Below are 26,209 nucleotides of genomic sequence, written 5' to 3' on the forward strand. Positions count from 1 at the left end.
TTCAGTCATTTGTCCAAGGATAGAGCCAAGAATCGACCAACCTTTTCACTGGTAGACGCCCTGCTCTAGAGTAATTGTGTTTTCTGAAAATGTGATTCTTGCGGGAGTTTCACCACACACTAATTTACTTTGACTGAAATAATTAAAATCCTTAGTTACATGGTGACTTTCTCTGCACCAGAAAACACGATCCAATCACTTCATCTATACTTTATAGATTCTGTGAAAAAACAAACACACAAACAAAACAAAGCTGGCTAGTGAAAGGAAAGCAACACACTGTGTAGGAGGCACATAGTTGTAGAACTGAAACCTAGACAGAAAGAAAGACAAACACACACACACGCACGCACGCACGCACGCGCACACACACACTTGCTCTGCTTCTATTTCAACGAGTGACAAAGTGTCCCTGTGGGAAACTAAATAACTATGTGTCAGAGCACTGGAGGTAACAGCGCATGCATCTGTGTATGTGTAGATGTGTGTCTATGCTCTGATGTTAGTGGTGGTGATAAATTAAGATATATATTGTCTGTCAGATGTAGCTGTTGTTCACCATCCACAACAGTTAGGGTTAGTTGAGTCAACTTAAAATCTTTTCCAATGTCAATTTCTTTGGATATTTATTATACTTAATATTTTAAGTCCAGTATAATAAAACTAATTACTATACCTAAACTATTAAGTCCAGTGTAATTATTTAAGTTGATTTAAATAAAAATATCTAACAAAGTCAGTTTCTTTTTATAATTAATATACTTGAAACTTGGATTCCAGTAAAGTACATTCTAAGTTGATATAACTCATCAATTACAATACTTTTAGTCTACCTGTTCAAAGTGAGAATATTTATTATTTTCCACAAGAAATTTAAGCAAGAAAAGCAAAACAAAATAATTTTCACATTTATTTTTTATTTCTATTTGCAAGTTTTATCTTTCAGCAGTTGAAGTCAGGGAACATGACTTGCTTTTTAAATTAACAGATTTTTCTCTTCACTACAAACTGTCTTACGAACACATGCCTGTGTAATACTTACAGTACTGCAAGTTACGTTACCTCTGATTAACAAGTTAAGGGTTTTTGTTTTAAAATTTCTCAGCCACCATGAACTATGAGCTGAATATGGTTTACATACAGATTTTAATTGGCCATTCACCAGCACAATGCTGCAAACATGCTGTACAGTAGCCAATACTTGTGAATATGAGAACTACAATTATGCTATTTTTTTGTGCAAATTTACTACTTTTGTTTATTAGTACACACATTTTTTGCAATAGTTATGCTACATAGTTATGCTTAGGCTGCTGCCCCCGCGACCCGGCCCCGGACAAAGCGGATGAAGATGGATGGTTATGCTACATATTTCATCCATAAGTCTATGGACACGTTTTTGCTTTCACATTTTCACAAAAACCATAGCTTACTTTTGATCAAAATTCAACATTTTAGCTAGGTGTAATTCTTCATACATACAACATGTAAATACTTTAGAAAGGGATATCAGTATAGCTACTTTAAAAAAAAAATCTCTAAAATGTTGTTAAGTCCCAGGCTCTAAAAACTCTAAAACTCACAAATGTTGCAGAAAGAATTCTTAATAATGACATACTGACTTTGTACACCTAACAGTATGTGGTTTGCTTAGTGTTTTAACTGGCTATAAACCTTTATTGGCACATGAATCCTAGCAGAGAAAGAAAAAAAAAAACACACAAAAAAAGGCCACAATAGAAGATACTCCAAACCTGAACAAAACTGAATCCTTGTAATTGTTGCTACCAAAGCAGGCAAAATGACCTGGAGGTTATAGCTTCAGGCAAAATACCTAATATTGAGTTTTCAATAGTTTAAATTGTTTTTAACAGCCTCTTCTGAGTATAAAACTAACTACAGACATTATGAAATTGTTTGGCCAAAATCCGCCTAGCAACGGGTAGAGCATTATGTGAAAAAGTGATATAATTACTATCATATCACTATTAGAGGAGCACAAAAAAGCCAAACAACACACAAACATAGCAAATAATGGATAACTAGATGACCAATGACCCCAAATGAAACCTGATGTGTCATGTTTCGGCTGTGTGCAGGCAGGAATTGGACCCAAACGCAAACTCACTAGAAATGGGATTGAACTCAAAATGGCAGCTTTTATTGCTGAACAAAGAACGTCTACAACACCTAAACTGAGAAGAGTCTAACAAAACACACACAGGGAGCCACAGGGAGAAACCAGAACTGACGAGGCAATGGAGCAAAGTAGGATACACTCACATGAGACACAGACCTTCAACGTAAAACAGGAAGTAGCACAGATGCAAACTAGACTAGGAGAGAGAGAGCATGGGGAGAGCACGGACATAACGGGCTGGGGAAAACATGGAATAAAACACAAGGAGGGGAAACGAGGGCTCACAGATAGACAGAGGGGCACACAGGGGTAATCTAATAAGGAGCATCTTAACAGAACAACCTAGAGCCAGGGCATGAATAAAGAACAAAACACAAAACACACAAAAACTAAGAATGCTGGGCCAACATGGCCCAGGATCATGACATGATGAGCTTCCTCCAGGTTGTGGTCATCCATTCATTCTGGACAATTGGGCATTGAATTCATTTCCTCTTTCTTTGGCTTCTTAATGGCTTAGTTGGGAGGGTCACCACTTGTGGATCACCATCTACGTTTACCACCATTCAAAGCAACATCAAGTCGGCCCAGCTGGCACATTTATGTTCTACAGTTCCTCATTTGAACCTCAGACTATTCTTTCAGCCATCCCATCCACAGGATGGCCCTGATTCTTTAAGGCATGGGTGTGCTTGTACTAAGGCTTTTTGCAACTGCTTCAAACTCTTCCCTTGTTGGGTATGCTTTGAATGAATACATGGCTTTTGCCAATTTCTCGAGGATATCGTGTTTCATCTCTTTTATAACCTCAAGACAATTTCTATCCCTGAGATACAGCAGCAGATACAGCAGAAGTCTTCGGGAAATTTCGGAATTTCAAATTCCTCTGGCCACTGAGAGCTTCTTTCAGAGGAGACAGACAAGATCTCGGTGTCTCCCAGGCTGACTGTGCCACTAGACAATTGTTGGAATTGTTGTGATTATTTTGATGGTTGGTTTCTCAGGAAGCTCTGAGAGATATGTGAGGTTACAGAATTCATTGTTAAATTCTGGATCCTGATGTTGTAGGGTGAAATTGTAGCGAGCCAAGCAAATCAAATGTGTCCGGTCATCTTTCTAATATCTCCCTCAGTGACTATAATCCTTGTGGTAAATTTCTGCTGCACAGCCATCTGGGGAAAATGGACAGGTATTTAGCAACTCTGGAAATGTGAATTGTAGCATGTGATATTTTGCAGTTCAGGAAATTCAGTGCCTCTTCAGTATGCCCTGGTGCCACAACAAGCTCAACAATGTCTTTGAGAAGCATGAGAGTTCCCCAAGTGTTGTCACCTTCAAGGATATAGTGGCCATTAAGAAATGGAAGGCGCCAATTCTCATGAGCCTTTGCCACCAATAGTCCCTTTGGCTGAAAATTCCCTTACAATAATTTGAGATTTGTCTGTTTGTCAGCAAATGTTTAATTAAAGGACCTAAAGGACTGGTTTAGCATGCCTAAAGTGAAATACTTCTTGCCAATCAGATCTGGTAGACAAACTCATCTTGACAAAGGATGGTACCAGTCCCTGCAGCCTTATGACTTTACGGTCTAGTACAGGCTAGGGAAGTCAAATGTGGTTGCTGACTGTTTATCTAGGATGACAGAGGACTGAAGCACTCTGTGCTTAAGAGACAGGGGAGGAAATGTAAAGAAGAGGACTCCCTTACTACAGTTATTCATATTTTCATTTCTATAGCACTTCAGAAGCACACCTTTCACTTTATTAAGAGCACCTTAACAAGCAATTTCTTTAGCATTGCACTTCAGGCATAGATTTGCACACAGGAAGTTAAATTATTTATTGAATATTTATCGTGTATTTTAAAATCAGTTGGTGGCCTTTGTTCCAGGTCCTGCACAGCTGCTCCTCATCAAGAAATTTGGATGGTTGTCTCTGAGGAGAAAGGAAAGGTTATGATTGAGAGCAAATAAAATACCATGCTTACTGGTAAACCTTAAGGATTATGTGAGTTAGCTTTAAGCCCAAAATGTTTGGATTTATGACTGGGACTAAAAATTAGTAGAAATATTAAGTAATGAACACTGTTTTGGTTTTTACCTCCAAACATGTTGAGTGTCAGGCTTTTTCTCCCTGTAAACTGGTCGCAGTAATTCTGTTATTTAATGTTAACTTGATTAACATAATCATGACAGTCACCGGTTGAGCTATTTAAGATGTGTCCAACCTTGACAGAGAACAAAAGAAGGCAAATCACATCTTCTTAGCACAGGAATGCTAATAGTAAAACATCGTGCTTACCACAAGCAGCCACTTGATAAAGAAATGGAATGAGAGGAAAAAAAAAAAGTCAGTTTCGATTTCTCTCAAACTCCCAGCCTCCGTTGCAAACATGGTGGCCTAGCCAACAGATGTCTAGCTGACGAAAATTAAAGCTAATTATTTCCACTGCTCTTAAACCATCCGTCAGTTATCAACCACTGAACTGGGTCCCGTAAGGGGGTAGCAGCCTTATCAGGCTCAACAACACAACAACAAATCAGCCTTAAATCATCTTCAGACTGTGCAGAATGCTGCAGCATGTCTCTTAACAGCCACCAAGAGAAGATCTCATATTACTCCAGTTTTAGCCTCCCTTCACTGGTTGCCTGTAGTTTTAGGTTTCATTTTAAAATTTTAGTTCCAACTTTTAGGGCCGTACATGGTCAAGCTCCCCAATATTTATCTGACCTGCTGACACGGCATTCATCTTCTCGAGCTTTAAGGTCATTAGATCAGAGGCTGCTGGTGGTACCGCGCACTTTAATGCGTGGTGCCACCACGGTTGTGGAAGCCTTTTCCACGGTCTCTACGATGCACGGACTCCATTGATTCTTTAAAAAAAAAAAAAAAACACAACAACTGAATACATTTTTATTTAGAAAAGCATTTGATTAATTTCTTCTTATGTTGTTTTTATTGTTTTACATTACAGTTTTATTTACTGTTACATTGTTTTACATTTCCATTTCTTGTGTTGTAAAGCACTTTGTTTTTTTTGTATCTGTGAAAAGTGCCATATAAATAAATTTTACTTGCTTACTTTCTTACACCAGCAATCTCAATCAGCTCCTCCGGTGGAGCTTTTAATGTTGAGAAACATTAACTTACAGCTGCTCGAACTTACAAACTATTCATGCCATGATAAATACCTTGGAGTAGTAAAACATTAAAAGCTGACAAAGTTAGTCTGCTTCAAATGCAAAAGAATGACTCTGTCCATGCGGTTCTTCACGTTTACCATAACATGTTGCAGTAATGCATGACAAAATATGAAGACTCAAAGAGGATAATCCTATTTAATTGAGGCCTCTTTTCCATTTTGTATTTACGTTTGGCTTCTTTATACGTTTTTAATGGGCAAATAAAACACGTAAATGGAGATAATACTTACTGTTCCCACAAATGGTCCAGCATCTGATGTGAGACTGAAGGTGCAAAGGAAAAAGGTATCCTTCACAGCTAAATGGACGAACTGTCATGGGCCTGGGTCTGTGGCCCAGGGATCATGTGTTATTCTTTGGTTTGATGAATATTTGATCTGCTCCTGGTCCCTCGCTTCTGTGTGTGAGACACCAGGGGCCTGTTCTTCGTACCTCGCTAAGTAGGTTAGCTGGATTTGATTGTTGACGATTTCGCGTGATCTTGGATCGTTCGGTTCCCCGAAGCTCATCCGGGACTTGCTGCCATAGCAACAGAGCCGTAAGTGTAAACCTGCTCGGGAGCAGGTTTACTTTATGTAAACAAGATTAGATCGCGGCCACGCAGGTATGTCTGCTTCATTTATACGAAAGCAACAGCGATATTCCACCACTGTTTCACCATAAATAAATAACATTAATGTAACCAAAGATAATGCAGCACTTGATCCTGTTATTGATTTCACACAGATACATACAGGTCATTTCCTAAAAAAGGGAAATGTACTATTAACATTCTATTACATGTATGTGATTATTACAGATGTAATTCATATTTCAGAGTAGTAATTGCAAATTACTTCGTGTAATCAAGATGGGAGACCACGGCTATAAAAGCGAAGGTGGATTTGGGAAGTCTGTCGCAGCCATGTCCTGTCCGTATGCGCGAGCAGCCCATTGCGGAAGGTGCAAGATTGATAAGGAGAGTCCTCAGAATTCAGCGTATATTGCGGGATAGACAGGATCCTTTAGCTCAGCGCGACAGTGTGCTCATAGAGAGATATCGATATTCCCGTGAGGGTATTATTTACTTAACCAACTTGTTGACGAGGGGGTGCAGGACCACCACCTGTCTTTTTTTGCTCTGCCCTTTTCTTGGTTGCTGTTATGAACAAACAAACAGATTATTTCAGGGTCTCTTTCCAAGAGACGAAAAGCAATATGAGTGATAAATATTACCATTCTGTAGAATATTCTTATATTTCACTTTTACTTGTTCCCATGTTCTAGTGGGTCCTGTTGTGGCTCTAATGTGAAAGAGGATATAATATAACATATTATAATATAATATAATGTAATATAACATTGGATAATATAGTGTAATATGATAAATCTACCCTACCGCCTACTGGTGTTGGCCAGAGGGGCCGATAGCGCGATATGGCAGCCTGGCTTCTGTCAGTCTGCCCCAGGGCAGCTGTGGCTACAACCGTAGCTGCCTCCACCAGTGTGTGAATGTGAGAGTGACTGAATAGTGGCATTGTCATGCGCTTTGGGTGCCTTGAAAAGCACTATATCAATCCACTCCATTATTATTGTTATTATTAAATTACTTACGAGTTTAATTTGTCAGCAACTTTCTGCCAGCCCTCTCTCCTTGCTTTTGCAGCCTTTGCAGTGTTCCCTTGCGTTCTGATTAAACTCTGAAACTCCTGAAATCCCTCACTCAAGAGTTCTTGCTCTGCTGCCGAAAAATACCGAGCACGCTCCTTCGACATTTGCGCCGACCAATCAGAGGGTTGCCGATCAATGTTTCTACTATCGATGCGTAGCCCCTTTTACGATACCCAGTGATCTCACATTACTTCATCCAGCTGTACTAATCGTCAACAGCAGGTGTGTTCGGAGAACTGGATTAGCGAGCTCACGGTTAGCGCGATGATTTGGTCTTGGATGTGTCATTTGATCTTGGATGTAGTAAGCGACGTACGAAGAACGGGCCCCAGGCCTGGAGAATCTCCCGCCTGTGAGCCAGCCACACCTGGGATTAATCACTCACCTGTTGCCGATCTGCCTAATCAAGGAGCCTTACTTAAGAGAGCAGTGGAGCAGCAGTTGGCGTGGGATTGTTACACTAGGAACACTGTTAGTTTGTCAGCTCCATGATCGTGGTTTCTGTTATCTCCTGTGTAATGGTTTAAGTGTTTTTGTCGGATGGTGGATAGGGCTATACTAAATGTGGCATTTCATGTTTCTAGGTCAAATGTGGAAACGTGTGGCGGGAGCAGCACACTGTGTACATAGGCACCAAGGAGGACACAACTTCACCACATATCAATGAGCGGAATCCTGGCCTGGGAATTGGGAACACATTGTGGATTGTTGGCACTGTTTCGTAGCTTTATGTAAATAAACACTTTTCCATTAAGAGCATTCCGCATTTGAGTCCTCCTTCAACCAACCCTGACACGAACACAGGCACTGCCCATGACCAAAACTTTGTAGTTTTAGGTCATTTAACTCTACTTGTGGACTTTTGTGACAAATTAGTGGAATTTACTTAGGATTTTATAGCAATGACATTAAACTTAAATAATTTGATTATACTTTAATAGAAAGGTTCAAGTCAATAAAAAAAATCTGGGCAAACGGTGAAGCCATCACCTCTGAAGCTGAAAAAATGAGACAAAGTGTCATGGTCCCAAGTCTGTGACTCCGTGTTTATGTTTCAAGTTTATTAATATTTGTTGTGTTTGTTTGTTTGTTTGTTTTTATTATTTGGAGTGACAAAAAGTGAATCACTTCCCTTAGACTTCCATGTTAAAATTTCCAACTAGAGCTGCAATAGCTCATGTGGCTAAGCAAAAAAATCCATATACTGTAGCTCATAATTTGGGCACACACAGCAGGGTCAGTGTTTGAGTCTGCCCAGACCATTTCCCGTGTTTCTCCTAACCACACGGTTTCATTACTGTCTATGCTCTTCTATTAAAGAAGGATGAAAGTTGAGCAAACATTAAAACAAACACAAGAATGAAATTGTGATGATAAAGTTTATAATCATAAGTTGTCCATCTGAATACAGGGACATGGCTCCTTTGATTCACACCAGCAAAAGGAGCTGCTCCGCCTCACCCTAATTAAAACCACTGATCTGTTCGTCTCCACAGAGTTTGTGGTTTTGGAAAATTTAGGAGGATTTGTCATGAATATACATGTCAAACATGGCTGTGGTTCAGGCATGTATGATCTTAAGCATACAGTTTTTTTCCATTTTGCTATTCACACTGAATGCAGCTTATAATGTGAAATCTGGTGTTACAAGGTTTTATAAGTCTTGATTATTTCAGCAACTGTTTGTGGGGGTAATAAATGATTTGTTCTGAAGCTAATTTATTAAACTTCGTACTTCTACGCAGTTCAAATGTTCCCTATTTAGATTAAATCTGGTTTAGTTTTTGATAAATCATATTTTCACTAACTTTTTGTCATGTCCCCATGTCTGTCCAGATTCATCAGATAAAGAACTAAATAAATTGTTTTAGTTAAATATCTACAATGTTGTACTGTTCTTGCGCCCACACACTTGGTTTTACATTAAATGAGCTTTTAATCAGCCAGCCAACTGGATACACATGTACTGTATACACGCTGTTTGCTGGTTATTAACATGCTTTTGAGCATCCTTCATTTTCTTTGTGTATATGAGTGGGTGTTAAATGGTTTTCATAAAGAATTTCATTCCCTTAGCAGAATTAGTCAACCTGTATCCTTTGCTTCGGTTATTTCAGTATCATTTTCTTTTATTGTTTGACTCAACTAAATAAGTTATACAAATGCTTTCTGGTTTAAAATGATAACAGCAACGTTATGTTTTTATAATTCAGTGATTCAAAAGGGTGCAATCAAGGTAATGCACTATAGTGGTTTTTACAGTTGAACTCTGCGGTCTTCCTGATCACTCAAAGCATTTTGGATTACAAACCAACCCCTGACACAGTTTAAACCATTATCTGCTTCAGACGAATGGCCAGTTTAGGATGATTAATTATCCAAACGTGCGGGTTCTTGGACTGTGGGAGGAGACCGAATACTCAGAGTAGTTGGCTTCCTCCCATAGTCCATTGTGTAGAATCACAGGTACAGAGGGATTATGTAAACCACACAGATTGAAACCAGGAACTTTCTTACTATGAGGTGAGAGTCCACTCCTGAAGACCTTCTATGACTCTGTGGTGGCCTCTGCCATCTTTTACGGTGTGGTCTGCTGGGGCAGGAGGAGACTGAACAGTAGAGATTAGTCGGTCGCAAATGAAACACCTCTTAGAGCCGGCTCTTTTATGTGAACAACGGGTGTTTTTTTTGTTTGTTTTTTTTCCCTCCCCCTTTGTGCAGTAGCACAGGAACAGAGGAGAAGGGAGAGAGAGACAGGGGCAACAACAAGAAACAACATTGACACTTTAGAAAGGTATAGCTAGGAAAATAAGCGACATCAACAAAAGCAGCAAAATCTGAAATCATTTCAATTTTATTGACAACACATAGGCAGAGTGTTGAGTCTGCAAGAAAAGGATATCATATAGAGCCGGCTCCACAAACAACCTGCACAGGCACCTGAGAACTGTCCACCCATCAGTGCAATGGGAAGATAAAACGCAGTCAGTTGAGTGTGATATTAATGAAGGTGCCAGTCTGTCTACTGCAAGTGTTGCTGCATCTACAGCATCTTGCAGTATACCACCACAACCACCTAAACCAACCCAACTCTATTAGACAGTTTTTGCAGAAGTTGAATTGTAAATAGTTGGTTTTTGTATTTTATAATTTATTTTTTACATTTTATTTGTAGTGAATAAAAGCATATTTATACAATAAACATGTATTTTTTTACATTAGTAATTCATTTTGTGCATAATTTTATATTGTTGTTGATAGTGCCAGATGGTATGTTTGCATGATGGCAGCTGTCGATCTAGCGTTTCCCTTCTCTATTTAATGTGGAGAGCGGAGCAACGGCGTCTGGATGACGACAGCTTTCAGTGGTACCACCCTCTTTCCCTCGCCCAGTTTGAGGAGCTGCTGTCCTGCGTCGGTCCAAGCATCGCCCGCCTAGACACCAACTACAGGCGATCAATCCCACCTGCAGAGTGCCTGTCCATCTGCCTGCGGTTAATAAAAGTGTTTAATACCGTTGACCTTTGATACCTGTGCTAATATATGCTCATTTGATGTCCCAGTGACTTTCCCACAATGGCTCTTTTAAGAGCCACCCACAAACCTCTAAAGAATAAAATGAACTAACCTCTCTTTATTCTCTTAACCAATTGGTCTTCACTATGTTCATATAGTTGTACATTTTTTCATTAGTACAATGAAATAAATTGTGCATGTGTCAAGCTGTGTGCCAATATTTGCTGTGTAGTAGAACTGAGACATTAGTCATTACAAAAATTTATTTGAAATAATATTAAAATTCTCGGTAGCGAAAGCAGCTGGTGTTGTAAAGCTCCAGGAGGTTTGATGAGCCTTTCCTCCATATTGAATGAAGGGCTTTGGCTGGACCTGCCCCTTTAAACTAGGTCAGAGCATCACGTCACTAGGCTACTGATTGGCTGCTCTTCCATTGACTTTACACGTAAACCTGACACTCTGGTCGCGTCTATTGTGTTAGTGTGAACGCAGTGTGGCGTCATAGCTTAGTAAAGTCATCCCATATGGTAAAAAAATACATTTTTCCTGCCCAAAATATATTTCAAATATATGGTAAATATATTTTGTATTTGTAATGCTCCAAAAAAATATATTTTTGAAATTGAAAATATATTTCTTTCAAACCAAAATACATTTGAAAACATATTTTAGGGTGAAGAAAATACATTTCCAACCTTACAGTAGAATGTATATCAAAGTATCCTTTATTTAAAATATATTTAGTGCAATAATGATGATACTGATAACAATACTAAAAGTAACATGTTTTATGCACATCTGCAAAAAACAGTTGGATTCAAACAAAACAGAGTCAAAGGTCTATCACGAATTAGGTTGTTTATTCATTTGCTTACAGTATTTCACATTACACAATATCTCACTATAATGTAGCGTTCATTGACTTTGAAATTATCTGTCAGTGATACAGTAAACAAGATACAACAACTGCTATGTACACTTTAGTTTTTGACAATATATACAATTTAGTACTTACAGGAACACACTACACTTTTTTTGGAAATAGGCTCATTCTCCATCTCCCTCAGAGTTAAAAATGCAGCGTCTTCTTTCTAGATCCGTACGTTAATAGGGCTCTGGAGCGTGATCTTACGGGATGGGGCGTAGCCAGGATTTTTGGTCGAGGCGCCATATTAGCAGGCCAAACAAATGCTTGCTGTGTGGTCGGTTGTAATGTTAGATTGCACTACCGACAGAGGAATAAGCTTGAAAACAGGCTCTCTTTTCATTGTTTCCTCACCTGGAAGCATCATGAGGGAGCTTATGTGTTGGATGTTGCCAAAAGAAGGCGTCTAGCCTGGATAGCAGCTGCGAGACGAGCTGATATTCGCTGATATTCAGTTCTCTACCAGCCACAGATATCTGTTGGTGTGCTTCAGTATTTTCATTCAGGTAAGTTCTAAATAAGTTCATATTATTCTTTATAGCCTGTTAATTTTATTTTCAATGCGCTCTGAGATCATAGCACAAACTTAGAACAAACATGCAGAACTACCTTCTATTTATAGAGTTGCTAATTATTTGGCATTATTGCAGCAAACCAGCCTATGAAATGAATGAAACAAATCCTGACTGGGTTCCAACACTAGCGACATCCCTGCTTCAAACTACATGCTACATACCACCATGCCAATCAGATTACTTCTTCCATGTGTGGGTAAAAAGGTGACCTTCCTGGATAAGATGGCAAAGGTTTGCTGCGTTTTGGTGAACATGTGCCCCAGTGTGGTAGTAAAACCAGGGAAAATGCTCTTGTTAAATACTCTTAAGTCTTGTGCTGTTTATGTAGTGATAAGTTTTCAAAAGAGACCGTAAATTACAGAATGCTAGTAGTGGGTGATATTATATAAATGCTGTCATGATTTTATGTGAACATTTTGTCATTTGTAAACTATACATAACATTGATTCTACATTGTAGAACATCACATCAGTTACAAAGTGCTTTTAATTAAAAATAGGCAAACATTTCTTTGTTTCTTTATTCAACTACATATTCAGTACAAGTACATATTCAGTAAATGCAAAGTATTTACATGGCCCCCTAAATTAAAACATTATGGGTTATTCAGAACAGAACTATGCTTGGAAAAATATTGTCCCATCAGTTGATCCAACTCCTCCACAGTAGCAGGTGGAACTTTTCTTTTTTGAGGATGGCTTCTTTTACCTGTCACAACGAATGGTCTGTTTATGTTTTGATCAAGAACCTTTTTCTGGGCAGCTGAAGAGAAGTCTATCTTATGGCCAACCTCTGGCTGTATCTTGGTCATATTACCAGGCAAAACCCAGTATGCAGGTTCATCTGTAACAGTCCTTGTGCCACAGATCCTCACTGTTGCTTCTACATTAAACAGAAGAGCAGTGACATGGCTGCAAGTCTCCACGACTCCAGCTATACAGCTGCAGTGGGTGGCTTCAACCTTCCCTGTGATGCTCAAAATGACCTGTGGCTGCAATGCTGCAATTCAGTCTTTAAGAGTGCAGGACCTAAAACACACACAGACAAAGTTCATTTAAAGACAAGAACTTTAATAAGCCAAGGCCGACCCAAATGTGTTTTATTTACTTTAAAATCCATTTATCATAAATGTAACAAATAAAGTGTTTTTATGTATCCATCTATAGAACGCTGCATGTTATATTCTAAATCTGCATGTTTCTTTTTAGAAACCTATCAGCAAAAAATGAACCTAAAGTATGTAATGCAAGGATGTAATCACTTTCAAGAGGGAGAAAACATAAAGTTCGACTTTAAGTGACAATTATGATATGACAAGGAGATTCTGCAGGTCATTAATCAAGGTATAAAACTAAAACAGAATGTATTTTTAGTGACACAGGACACAAACAAGGAAGCAAGATGTGTAATTAGGATTATTTATAATAAATATGAATTAATTTGGGCAATTTCTTTAACCATAAAGAATAACTAAATCCTTCAGGACAATGTCACATCAATGCACTGAACTCACTATGTTATCCCTCTAACAGAGCCTCTACATGTTCTCACTGTAATTTCCCCCTCACGAATGAATTTTTGCTAGCACTAATTTGAATGTTGGGGGGAATCAAACGCATTTTACTCGCAGTACTCAAGCTGACTTACCTTTGCTTGAATGACGGCGTAATCACAACGTGGAGGCTTAAAAATAGCCAAATCTTGTACCCAGTCCTTGGAGAATTGGATGTGCGCCTCCAGAGATTTATAATTGCGAAATTGGTGCGCCGTGTATGCTCTGACTCCACAGACAAGGTACGAGAGTAGATCATGCTAAGTCAATAGCGGTTTGGTCTTCAGGGTTTCTACTCCACGGCTATATTTCATACGGGTCCACATTTCAACAATCAAGTACCGTCTCTTTGCATCTGGACACAATCTGTCTCTATACCGTCATTTTCTTTTGAGCTACATTTCAGAATGGTTCGTAGCAATCTTGTTTTGATTCGTGGCCTGCCAAGATGGTGCTGCGCTCCCACAATGCATTGCGACATTACGTCAACTCCAAAGCCCTTTGCGTGAAAGAGTGTATGCGCATGCGCATTGCCATGGTGGTTTAAAAAATAAAGATATAATGAAAAGTAATTAATAAAAATTAAATATTTAAACATTCCCACAAATGTGCAATGAACGTGCAAAAACTGTTGTTGTTGCTGTTTCTTTCTTTCTTTCTTTCTTTCTTTTTTTTTTTTGAAAAATAACGACGTCTCTGAGGTGCGAAATCCGACAGCGAGAGGAACGGCCGGATACAGGAGACGGGAAGAAACAAGCCGATTATGTTCGCGTTAATTAAGTGGTTGGAAGATGTAAAATTCTCTATTCTGCCAACTGAACATATACGAGATTTTAATGAGGATGAATAATTAGCCGGCATGGAGGAAACGGACCTTTATTTCGTGGAGTGGCGACAAGAAGCCAAGGCGGGTGGCCAGTCTAAGAAGCCTCCATCATCAAGCTAGCAGGTGCCTTTTCCCATATAATATTACTTTATTCTCGCTTATTTGGAATGGAAGCGTAGAGCTGCCACCCAGGCAAAAGAGAAATATAAGTATATCGTAACGTGAAAAGTTTATCGTTCTAACAATATACTATCATGTTTATACAATATACTTTTCATGTTTGAACAACATGTTTGAATAACATTGTACGAAAAATGTACATAATTATCACGTCCGTACAATATTGTGCAAACGTGACAATTATGTATATTATAATAACGTGATATTATATTATACAAACATGAAAAGGATAATGTTAGAACAATAAACATTTCACGTTATAACGTGATATAGCTCTATTTTTCTTTTGCCTGGGTGGCAGCTCCACGCTTCCATAATTTGGTAATCAAAATATGTAACTTAATTAATTATATTGTGACGTACTTTTGCCTTTTCTTATTATTCTGCCTTCTCAGAAAGGGAAAAAATACAAATAAAACTGTTTACACTTGTTATATACAATAACTATCAAAACCTATTCACATTTAATTTGGCTTTCACAGAAATCCCACCTCTCCTTCTGGCTACAGAGTACTTACCAAGGTTAGAAACAAAGCACAGTTATGCTTTATTAATGTTCGCTAATTACAATGTTCCACATTTCCTTGCTTTTTTAATCATTTTTAGGCTTTTTAGAGTTTTTTTTTTTTTTTTTTTAGCAGTAATGTTTCTGCCTATTTATTTCAGCCCATGAAATCGAATGCAGATCTTCCTGATGTGAGATTTACATAAATGTAAGTAATTTTGTTTGTCATTGTCATTAATGTTGTTGTTGCTGTTGTTGTTTTTGTGCAGTTTGCTAAAGTAAGTATTTGTTGTTGTAGTTTTTTATGCAGTGTCTGTGTCACATGCTAATCATAATTATTGAAATAACTTTTCTAACAGATTTTCCAAAACACTAGTTATGTTTGTTGTCATTCAGACCAATACTACTGCTTACACATTGCTTAGTGGTCATGCATGTTTGACAAGCTCATTATGATACCAAAACAGTAGGCCTATCACAATAATCGATATATCGACTTAACACAATACATGTACATGACCTCAATAATTGTTGATGATGTAATTTATCTGCCATTATATTTACAAAAATAAAATATAATGATAACAAAACAATAACATTAAATAACATTGTTTTCTATTTGTTAGAAAATTTCCTATTTATTCAAGTTTTTAAGGTATCTAATATTTTGATTCCTAATTTCCATGATCTAAATACTTTAAGAATTAGATGTTGGTTTGTTAATTGAAAGTGTGTAGATCTTGCATTATTATGGTGTTATATTATGATTATACATTCAAAGACATAAAATGGTCTTAAAATGACAATGACATAACTTGTCACAATTGTTTATGGGGCAATATACCGACCAACAAAAAGTCGTTATCGTAATAGGCCTTCAAAACAGACAGTTTTATGATTGATAAATTCAAAAAATAAATACATTTAATTTCTCTGAGATTTTCTAATATTCAGTTACAGTTCACAACACAGCTACCTGTACATGCAGTATTATACTGTAAATATAAATCTCTGCATTTAGCATCCCACTAGAAAAGTCACAGTTACTGCCTCTTTTTTTTTTTTTTACAAATACCTGTACTATTACTAACACATTTACTGTTTTACTTTTAGCCTGTGGATACAAATGCAGATTTCGTTAATGTAAGTTGTGCATTTTAATTACATCATGTTATTTTTATTATTATTTATTTATTTATTTTATTTTACATTCAAATATTTCAAGCTTCTTGGTTAAAGAAGCTTGATTGCTAGTAGGTAAAGAATAGTTCACCTATAATTGATATTCCCAATTAATTTCTCACCTCTGATTGAATGCCTTTGTTTGTTTGCCTATTTTGACTATAACAAAACATTTTTGCACGATATATATCGTGAATTTATATGCATAGATACAGTCGTAGTGCTTGACACATGCACACAGCAGTAGATGTACTAAAAAGGAAATAATTACAATCATGATGTTGATTGCTGATGTCAGTATATATATGTTAGAGGAATGTTTTGTTTTTCACCCAAAATGAACTATATTGCTTCAGAAGAGATTTATTACCCTACCGGACTCTTATATATTGTTCTGTTTTTTGTTTGTTTTTGTTATTTTCAGGTTCAATGGTGCGTGTTCTTCTAATGGCCGCCTTCCCACTGGAGGTTTTGATCCACAGCAATTTAAAAGGTGAACAGCTTTGAAAGTCAGTTCAAATGGTTAGCTAATAGTACTTTAAAAAGCCTACTTCTCTGTCACCAGTTGCTTTACCAAAAAGTACCCATAAAAGTATCTCTCAATAGCATATAATTGTAGTTCAAATGTTTAGTTGTACAAATATCAAATTTTTGGAAATCTAAAACTAGTCAAACACTCAAATGTTCATGCTTTTTATAGGAGGACAGAACAAAACGGACATCGGCGCAGAGTGAAGAACTGCCCTTGATAAGGACACTATGACAGCCATATATAGTAAGTGAAGACTTTCTGTGTATCTAAAATTGCATACAGCACAAGTAACTTACTTTGCAACCATTAAAATAGGTTGTAAAGTAAGTTACCAATACAAATAGGTGATGATGCATCGTAGTGGTTGGTCTCAGACAAAGAAGGTCAACAGATTTATGAATGCTGGAGGGTAAGGAGAGACGACCAAAAGGGGTGTTGGCATTACTGTAATGTGAACTGGATAGACTTCCCATCTAGGAAAAAAAGAGGTAAAATTATGCGTAAAATATATCTGTATTAATATCTGTATCTATATAAACAGAAATATCTGTTTGCTAAATGAAGCCAGCTAACATAAATCATATTTTTATTTTAACTCTGATAAAAGTAATAGAACTGTGACTTTTGTTTGTTACAGTGGCGGTAAGGAAGAGGTTTCCCAATGTGTCCAGAAGGGCTTTGAGGATTGCAGTGAAAGCTGGGGGAACTGAGACTGCTGGAAAAGGAAAAGAAATTACATTTTAAGTATGTTGACTTATGTTCATACAATCACACACACATATACATACACACACACACACACACACACACACATATATATATATATATATATATATATATATATATATATATATATACACACACACACATTATGTATATGTGTGTGTGTGTCTTTCTTTTAGAATGTTTAAGTATGTAATGAGAATAAACTTATAAAATGAATATTCCTTGCTTGATTGATATGCTATATGTATGTTTTAAACATCAAATAAAGATTTCTTTCAGCTGTTACATGTTTTCTTAGAAATATATGAAGGGTTAAATTTATATTTTTTTTTTTGAATGATTTTAAATAAGTTTAAATTGTATTTTGAAATATATTTTATTAATATATTTCAAAATATACAAAAAATGGCCAAAAAATATATGTGTTAAAATACATTTCAAAATATATAAATATATTTTAAAATGTATTTTAGGACATATATTATTTGGCCATTTTTTGTATATTTTGAAATATATTTCAAAATGTATTTTAAAATATTTTTTTTACCGTATGGGATACTAAAACATTTGACAGATTTTTGAGCACCGTGTACCACATAAAATCAGTTCAAGGTCAATAAGCACAAGCAGAATTCATACATAAGCCACACTTTTGAGGTAATGAAAGGATTTAAGTCTTATAGTCCGAAAAATATGGTACTGAAAAAGTTCTTGTGCTTAAAGTGCTTCACTGAGCTGAAATTAAACTTAAGGTATCTCAAGATATATAAAATAACAAGAAAGTCAAAATTTAAAGTGCCTCAAAGGCTTTGAGCTGAACATCTCAATATCTGAGCATCGTACCTTGGGCATGGGCATCTGAGAGGTTCCACCCTTGACTATCTCTAATTGGTTTAGACCACGATATGGGCATAGTGTGTGTCTGCTGTTGACCACACAGAGACTTTCAGAGTTGCTTCCATTTTTTTTTTTTTTTTTTTTTTTTTTTAACTTGAGCGGCTGGTTGTTAGTGATGTGTTGGTCGCGAACGAAATGGCTCTTATAGCCGGATCTTTGACATGAATGACGGGAGCCGGCTCCTTATCGCGAGGCTCTGTTTTTTTGTTGTTGTTTTTCCCCCCTTCCCTTTTCTCGCACTTTTTTCTGCTTCACTCCGCTTGCGAGCCTTGTGCTTTGCGCTGGGCAGAGGGGGGAGGGGCGGTAGTTACACTTAGTAGCACAGGAACAGAGCGAGAGGGAGAGAAAGAGAGCCAGGGACAACAACGTCACATTAGAAAGTTGCGTAAGATAAAGGATTCAGAAAGTTTATTCATGCAGGCCCATATGACAGAGAATGTGCATCTTCTTTTTGTTTTCATATTTTAATTTATATTTAATTGTGTTGTGGTTTGCAGTGTTTTACTTTAAATTTGTTTAAAAGGAAAAAGCCGAAAATCACACACACACACACAAACACACACACACACACACACACACACACACACACACACACACACACACACACACACGCCAAGTAACCATTCATTTTACAGTGGTCTAAAGAGCTTGGAAAGAAAAGCATCTGGACTTCTTTAAGTTGTTTGAAGACATTTCACCTCTCATCCAAAGGGCTTCTTCAGTTCTAGGGTCAAATGGTGGAGAATCCCAGATTTAAGCCATGTGGGAGTATCCCCCGGAGAGAGAGACAATGGACTCCCTGATGATCCTCTACATAATCACACGAGGCAAGATGTGAAAACAGGTGTAGGTCACAATCAGCCAAGGTTTTGGGTGAGTTCACTGTGAAACCTAGCCCACCTATCCCATGGAGCCACCTCCACAGTATTCTAATTTTTTGAAATCCTGTTTTGGTGGGTTTCATGAGCTGGAAGCCCAAATTTTGTACAAATAAGAAACCAAGTACTTGAAATCATTTAAGTTGTGGGCCCTGAATCTATAATCTACAGAAGTTTATTTATTTCCACAATTCCATTCAGAACATTAAACCTTTCCATGGCATTCTAATTTTTTTGGAAAGGGTCTGTATATTGCTGTTGTGAATTTAATAGGTCCTTAGTGTCTCTAAATAAATAAGGACTGTATGCAAAGATTCTACATATTTAAGTATTCTCATTGAGATATTTTTCTTCTTTACTAAACACAAAAACTGACAAAATCTTTTTCCACTTTCCAGGAATGAAATATTATCTATAAATGCCAAAATCTTTCTTTCAAGCTTTTTTATTTGTTTTTATTTCTGGTTTAACAAAAGAAAAAAAAAAGGAAAAAAAATTCACAGCATGTACCCAAGCGTCCTCTTTTTTCCAAGTCACACCCAAGTGCACTGACAGCTAACATGGAGACACGAAGAGACAGTTAAGTTGGATCAAATTAGTGAGCCAGTAAGCAGATGTGTGGTTGACTACCCTCTCAGCAATGGGTAGAGGTAGTCGCTGACACTTTGGTCTCCCAATTAGGTGTATTTAGAAGAGTAAACATGCAACTGGAGAGATAATGAGCCCACCACGGTTCTCTTTTCTGACCCGTCTCACTCTCCAAAAAGGAGAATGAATCAGTCTAATTTGGCAGTTAAATAAATATGAACTGCTGAAGTGTGACAGTACAGCCCGTGTGAACAGGCCAGGTCCTGTTATTGTTGTTTGGATGATTTTTCCCCTACGTTGTCTGCTTAATGTTGCATTCAAATAATTGTGTGGAATGTTTGACAGCAATAACAATGACTAACACGCATTTGAACTTGCTTAAATCCACATGAAGTCGAGCATTTTTCTGAAAGATTTGGTTGCTCACCAGCTATTGTCCACATGAATAGCTGAAGACTTAAAACTGCTTTATCGAGCATTGAAATGTCTGTTGAAACAGTGCTGTTGACTTTAACAATGTTTCTTTGTTCAAACAAAGTGCTGACCTTAAAATGTATTTAAAAAACATTCATTATATTCCTATGAAAGAACCATTTTTATAACATGCAAACTGCACTTAAGGCAAAATACACTGAAACAATGAACATGTTGGATTTAACGAATTCAATAGTAGACTTTGTTTCCAGACAGTTGCTTTGGCTGTAACTCAAACAGCTGAGTTACATTCACACAACTTATTCATATTCAATAAACCTGAGCATTGTGTTGATAAAATGTGACTGAAACATTAATGAAATAATTTGAGCGCTTGGAATATTTTAACCTTTCACAATTTTTTGACTTTATTCCAACACTATTCAAAAATGTCTACCCCAATAATACTTTGTCACTTAAATACTACATGCTATCTTCATACGACATGTTGGTATTATATTCTAGTACTAAATAAATAATTATCCAATAGAGGCCTTATAACAGATTATATTAGCCGTGTCCAAATTCATAGGTTGCATCCTCCTGAGGACCCGGCCTTTGCGGTCTACGTGAGCCGGGTCCTCCGAAGTACGCCGGAAGTGCGAGGCTGTGAAATTGGACGATCTAGCATTCAAATTTGCGTCACCAGCTTTCTCGGTGGAGTTTAATAAACTCTGCCATCTGCTCCTTGCTATCTAAAATATAACAGGACTCTGGAGTAAACTCTCGACCATCTCACACTTCTGTTTAATAAGTTTTCTGTTTGATGTTTATTCAGCTGTTTGAAAACTTTAATCTCAGCCAAACCGATTTACTCACGAACAAATAAAATGTTACTTATTGGCTTTTCAGTGTTTTAAGTTATCTAAGTGACTTATATATCATGCTTAACCTGAGTAGCGAAAGACCGCGGGGGGGTTTGAAAACAATGTGCTGGGAGTTTGCTGTTCTCACCGGCTCTAGTGACCTTTGACCTCCTGGTCAGCTATCGAGTTGGTGGGTAACAGACGCCTCCGAAAACATATGAACACTTTTGCAAATATTGTGATGTCTTGATAAACCGAGCAGATATTTGAAGTTTACACAGCTACATTCTTACCTGAAAATATGTTAAAGGTTAGTTTTAATATTAATCTTTCTGGGTCACAAAAGAAAGCAGCTGCTGCCATTGTTGGAAACTGGAATTGGCCGAGCTATAAATTCTGGGATAGGTTGGGCCACGAAGGATACACCCGACCCATCCTTCAAATCTGAGGAAAAGAATTACGCATTTGTCGGCTGCATTTGGAGGAGTCTATGAATTTGGACAGCCTTCGTCGCGTCGCTGTGACGTAATCGGCCTACAAATGCAGCCTCAGGAGGAGACGGCCTATGAATTTGGACACCCCTGTCAGGGTTTCTGGGTCGTTGACCTAGTATTTTCAGTTCATGTTCACTGTTTATCCTCTGTACGTTCCACTTCCTGTTTTGTGTTACGTTACTCTGTGTGCATTATGTTCTAGTTCTTATTCCATGCATCGTTAGTTCAATTGTGTTCAGCTGCTCACTCTCCTGTCACCTATCAGTCATTGTTCAGCCAGTGTATTTAACTCCTCAGTTCTCTCCTGGTCGGCGTCGCGTCATTAATGTTGTCACTGCTGTCTATGCCCCATGTTCAGATCAGTCAGCCGTTCATTCAGTTATTCAGTCAGTCAGCCATCTCCTGTTTTCGTCATTCGTCCCTCACAATAAACACCCTGCATCTTCACCGTGAGTCCTGCGTTTGAGTCCTTTTCTCCACATCCACTCAGCAACCCCTGACAACCCCCTTTGTTTTCTTCTAAGATGGTTGCCAGTATCCATGAACAGTAACATTTCAAAACAAAATCTCTAATTTCACTGTAGTGAAAGTAGGTAAAAAATTTAACTGATACCACTGCTCTGCTGAAATCTAAATCAGCAGTCAAGTAATGTCAGTTTTTCAGTGTTTTGTCGAATCAATCAGAGCATAAAAATTTGAGCTTTTCTTTTGAAAAATGTTACAGACAACCAGACAACATTCTGCTTAAGGCCTCTGATGTCAAGATTCATTTAAACAACAATTATAAACGAAACAATTTGATGTAATGTTAGTTACCAATAACATTCTATCAGCAAACACCTTCCTATTAACAGTACCCATTTAACTCAAATTACTAAAAAACAAAACAAAACAAAAAAAAAGACCACTTGCATGTCAAAACCTTCATTCAAGAGAAAAAAAAAACAGATACACAGTGACTGTCAAAGATTCCAGCACTGATCATATTGTGATAACTCAACATTCTATACTCCAACTGAATTAAACTGAAGCTGTCAGTTGTAGTTCCAGTTTCATGTGTGAAAGAAAATACAAACAAAAATTGAGAAATGCTGACATTCAGACAACTGGAACAGAGAGCAAAAGGGAAAAAAGAAGAAAAAAAAAGGGCCCTGCCCTCATGACAGTTACAGAGAGTATACAACAATGAACGCTGTGATTTGTTCCTGGAAGCCTCCAAAATGCAGGAGAACAAGTGTAAGATTTAAATGTCCTCTCACCTGGAGCTATCCACCTCACGTGCATAACAACAGTGAGCTTTCCTTACAGGAGCAGCTTTGTCTTTCAGTTTTGGGCTTCATTGGTGACGTATTTAGGGAAACAGGTGGGTCAGGGACAAGCACGCCCTATCTTGGCCAAAATCCAGGCCATACTGGACTTTCCTGCTCCTTGTACTAGGCGTGAGTACCACAGTTTTCTCGGCATGGTGGGCTACTACTGGGGTTTCTGTCGAAATTTCGCGGAAGTGTTCGCACCCCTTACTAGCGTGTTGAAACCTTTTCTGTGGTCCTCTGCGTGTCAGAGTGCGTTCCTGGCTGTTAAAACTCTCCTGTGCAGTGTGCCAGTACTGGCTGCCCCTGATTTTGCGCGCCCTTTTAAATTAGAGGTAGATGCCAGTGCAAGCGGAGCAGGTGCCGTATTGCTACAGGAAGATCAACATGGTGTGAATCACCCAATCGGCTATTTCTCAAAGAAATTCAATGTCCATCAGTGAAGGTACAGCACAAGTGAAAAAGAGACCCTTTCTCTGTTGTTTGCATTGCAGCATTTTGAGGTGTACATCGGTTCCAGTCCCTCACCTGTGATCGTTTATACCGACCACAATCCCCTAGTGTCCCTAATGCGAATGCAGAACTTGAATCAAAGGCTGATGAGATGGTCTCTCCTTGTGCAAGATTTCAACTTGGAAATATGCCATGAAAAGGGTACAGAGAATGTGTTAGCGGATGCCCTATCATGAAACTGTCAAAACATCTACAAAGGAGATGTTTTGATTTTGGGAAGGGGGGTGTTACGGCTGTGGCCATAAAGACTCTGTGTGGGCTGCTTTGTTTCTGTCTCTTTACTGTGTTTAAGACTCTCCGCAGGTCCCTCCCCTAATGAAGAGTAGCGAGCTGCTGATTGGACCTTGGAACACATGAATGTGTTCAAAAAGCCGCTCTGACAGCTGCCGAGAGAGAGAGAGAGAGAGAGAGAGAGAGAGACACGCGAGCGAGCAGTTTGACAGCAGACGGCCCTGGTTTCCAACTTAGACTTTTCTGTGTATCTGTGCGAGCGTGCTATGTGAGAGCTGCAAGTGGTGTATCAGATTAGTGCTTAGGCACACATAGGCTGTAGCGGAAAGGGTGAGCCGCCTTTTTCTTTTGAACAGTTTTCTCCTGTTTTCGGAGCCAGGGAGCGAGGGTTAGTATTGTCATTTGTTTGTTTTGTTTCTTTCTTAGGGTTTAGTTAGTTTCCTGGCGGGACTTAGCTCCAGGGTGAACCCAGGCCAAAATAATAAACAAAACCAACTATGCTTCCTGACCTTCAATAAAATCTCCTTTGTTTTACTCATAACTGGTTTTGGATGTTTGGCTTGGGAACCAGGGCGGGTACTTGTCTCTCTCTCCTCCAACCTTATGTGCGTCTTTACACGCCTAGACTAGGGGCGTAACAGTATTAATAAGGTGGCCTGTGTGCGTATGCATGTGCTGGATGATAAAAAAAAAATTATAATTACGTTACAAAAACTTTAAGAGAAAATACAACGTCCTGTTCTCACCACAACAACTTGAACACACAATCCATCACTGACTCAAGGTGAAATACGGAATAGAGTTTGTCTCTAAATCTGCAGCTAACTTAATGCTGCCGATGACATTAAATCTCACGAACACCACGGTGCAGTTAACACATAATGTAACTGAACAGTCAGTTGGCAAACCAATTCACACAGAAGTCCAAAATAGGTTAGGATCACCTCAGAGTTAATTTAAATGTGACATTACGGCTCCCGCTCCAAAATCAAATTCAAACTAAAAATTCTTTGACAACAGATAAAACAACGTGAGCAAATAAGCTAACGGCACTTATTTAGCGTTAACGTTACATGGTGACACTCCTGGCATTAAACTAAATTTGGCTGAGATTTGGAAAACATTCACTTAGAAAATCAAGATATACCGAAAAAAAAGCAGTGGCAGCGGCTCGACTTGACTGAGATGGCTGCCTTCCTCAACCCACGATCCAAAATGTGGAACACAAAATCACCTGTGGTATAGCGAGACTTAACATTGCTAAATTATTGACTTGCTTTCACTCAAACATGATAAACAAATTAATATACCCTCTCTGCATGTCATTGAGTTTCTGCACTATACAGTTACACTTAACTTTAAAACATGAGAAAATTGTGTTAGGAAAGACGCAAGATGCTGACAAAAATCCAAAAGATGGCCAGTCTCCTTTTTTCATCAGGTGTACATCAGTAATACTGACATTTTGAGGTGGATGCTGGACACACTAATTGTCATGGTCTGGTTGGGCACCTGCAGGTCTCAGACAGCGGCTCCTCCTCCTTTAGGCGGAGTCCGGTTGCCCCTCCCTGGCTGACCACCTGTGAGCAATCGTGCCAGCGGTATATCAGACCTGCGCTCTCAACCACTCATCGCCTGAGTATCTGCTATTCCCATCGATAGCACCCGGAGTGGAGATCTTGTTCCCCTCGCTCCCGTCCTCCTGGACCTGGGCCGCCAGCTGCTTACACAACGTGGCCTGCCGGCCCACCGCTCACCTGCCTGCCTCCCCACGCCTCGACCGCTTCCGGGTTTTCCGCTCCACCTGTCCCCTCCATCTGAAACCAAGTAAGGCAATTCAATTCAACTGCGGAGGATTATTGGTTGTCTGCTGGATCCCTCTGATCGTGATCTCCTCTTGTTCCAGTGCCCCCGGCCCCTACCTAGTCCTGTTTCTACCTCCCCGCTGTCCCCGCTGTTCAGCCGTCTCCTAGAGGTGTCTAGGTCGCCCTCATTATCACCGACGAATCCTACGCGCCACTAGTGTGGTGGCGTCGCTTTGTGTTTCACCTTTGTTTACCTGTGGGCGGAAATAAATCATTTGTTTTCTGTCACCTCGCTTCCGGGTTGGTTTCTGCGCCTGTGTCCATCCCTGTTCCCTCGTGCCGTTGAGCCGTGACACTAATTGTACAACATGGTCAATATACAGCCTTTATCAGTGTTGGGGAGTAATGGAATACATGAACCACTGTTACGTATTTCGAGGGCCGGTGTCCTGTGGGTTTTAGATCTCACCTTGGGTCAACACACCTGAATCACATGATTAGTTTGTTACCAGGCCTCTGGAGAAGTTCAGGACATGTTGAGGACCTAATTTAGCCATTTAAATCAGCTGTGTTGGTTCAAGGACACATCTAAAACCTGCAGGGACACCGGCCCTCGAGGCCTGGTGTTGCCCACCCCTGTGTTAGGCTATGCCCTCTATTTTTGGCAATTCCACACCGATGAAAACCCAAACAAAAGACACA

The 26,209-nt window shown here is 38.7% G+C and overlaps 1 long non-coding RNA gene across 1 annotated transcript in view; it reads left to right on the top strand.

Moving 5' to 3' along the window:
• Nucleotides 1-25,795, top strand: part of LOC309713905 — a 102,508-nt gene extending 76,713 nt beyond the window's left edge. The window contains exon 3 of the long non-coding RNA XR_014278729.1: nt 25,221-25,795. This is a non-coding gene — a long non-coding RNA (uncharacterized lncRNA). The remainder of the gene's footprint in view (nt 1-25,220) is intronic.
• Nucleotides 25,796-26,209: the final 414 nt, after the last annotated feature.

Source organism: Aulonocara stuartgranti (assembly GCF_965226115.1).
Source record: "Aulonocara stuartgranti genome assembly, chromosome: 9".
Taxonomy (NCBI): Eukaryota; Metazoa; Chordata; class Actinopteri; order Cichliformes; family Cichlidae; genus Aulonocara; species Aulonocara stuartgranti.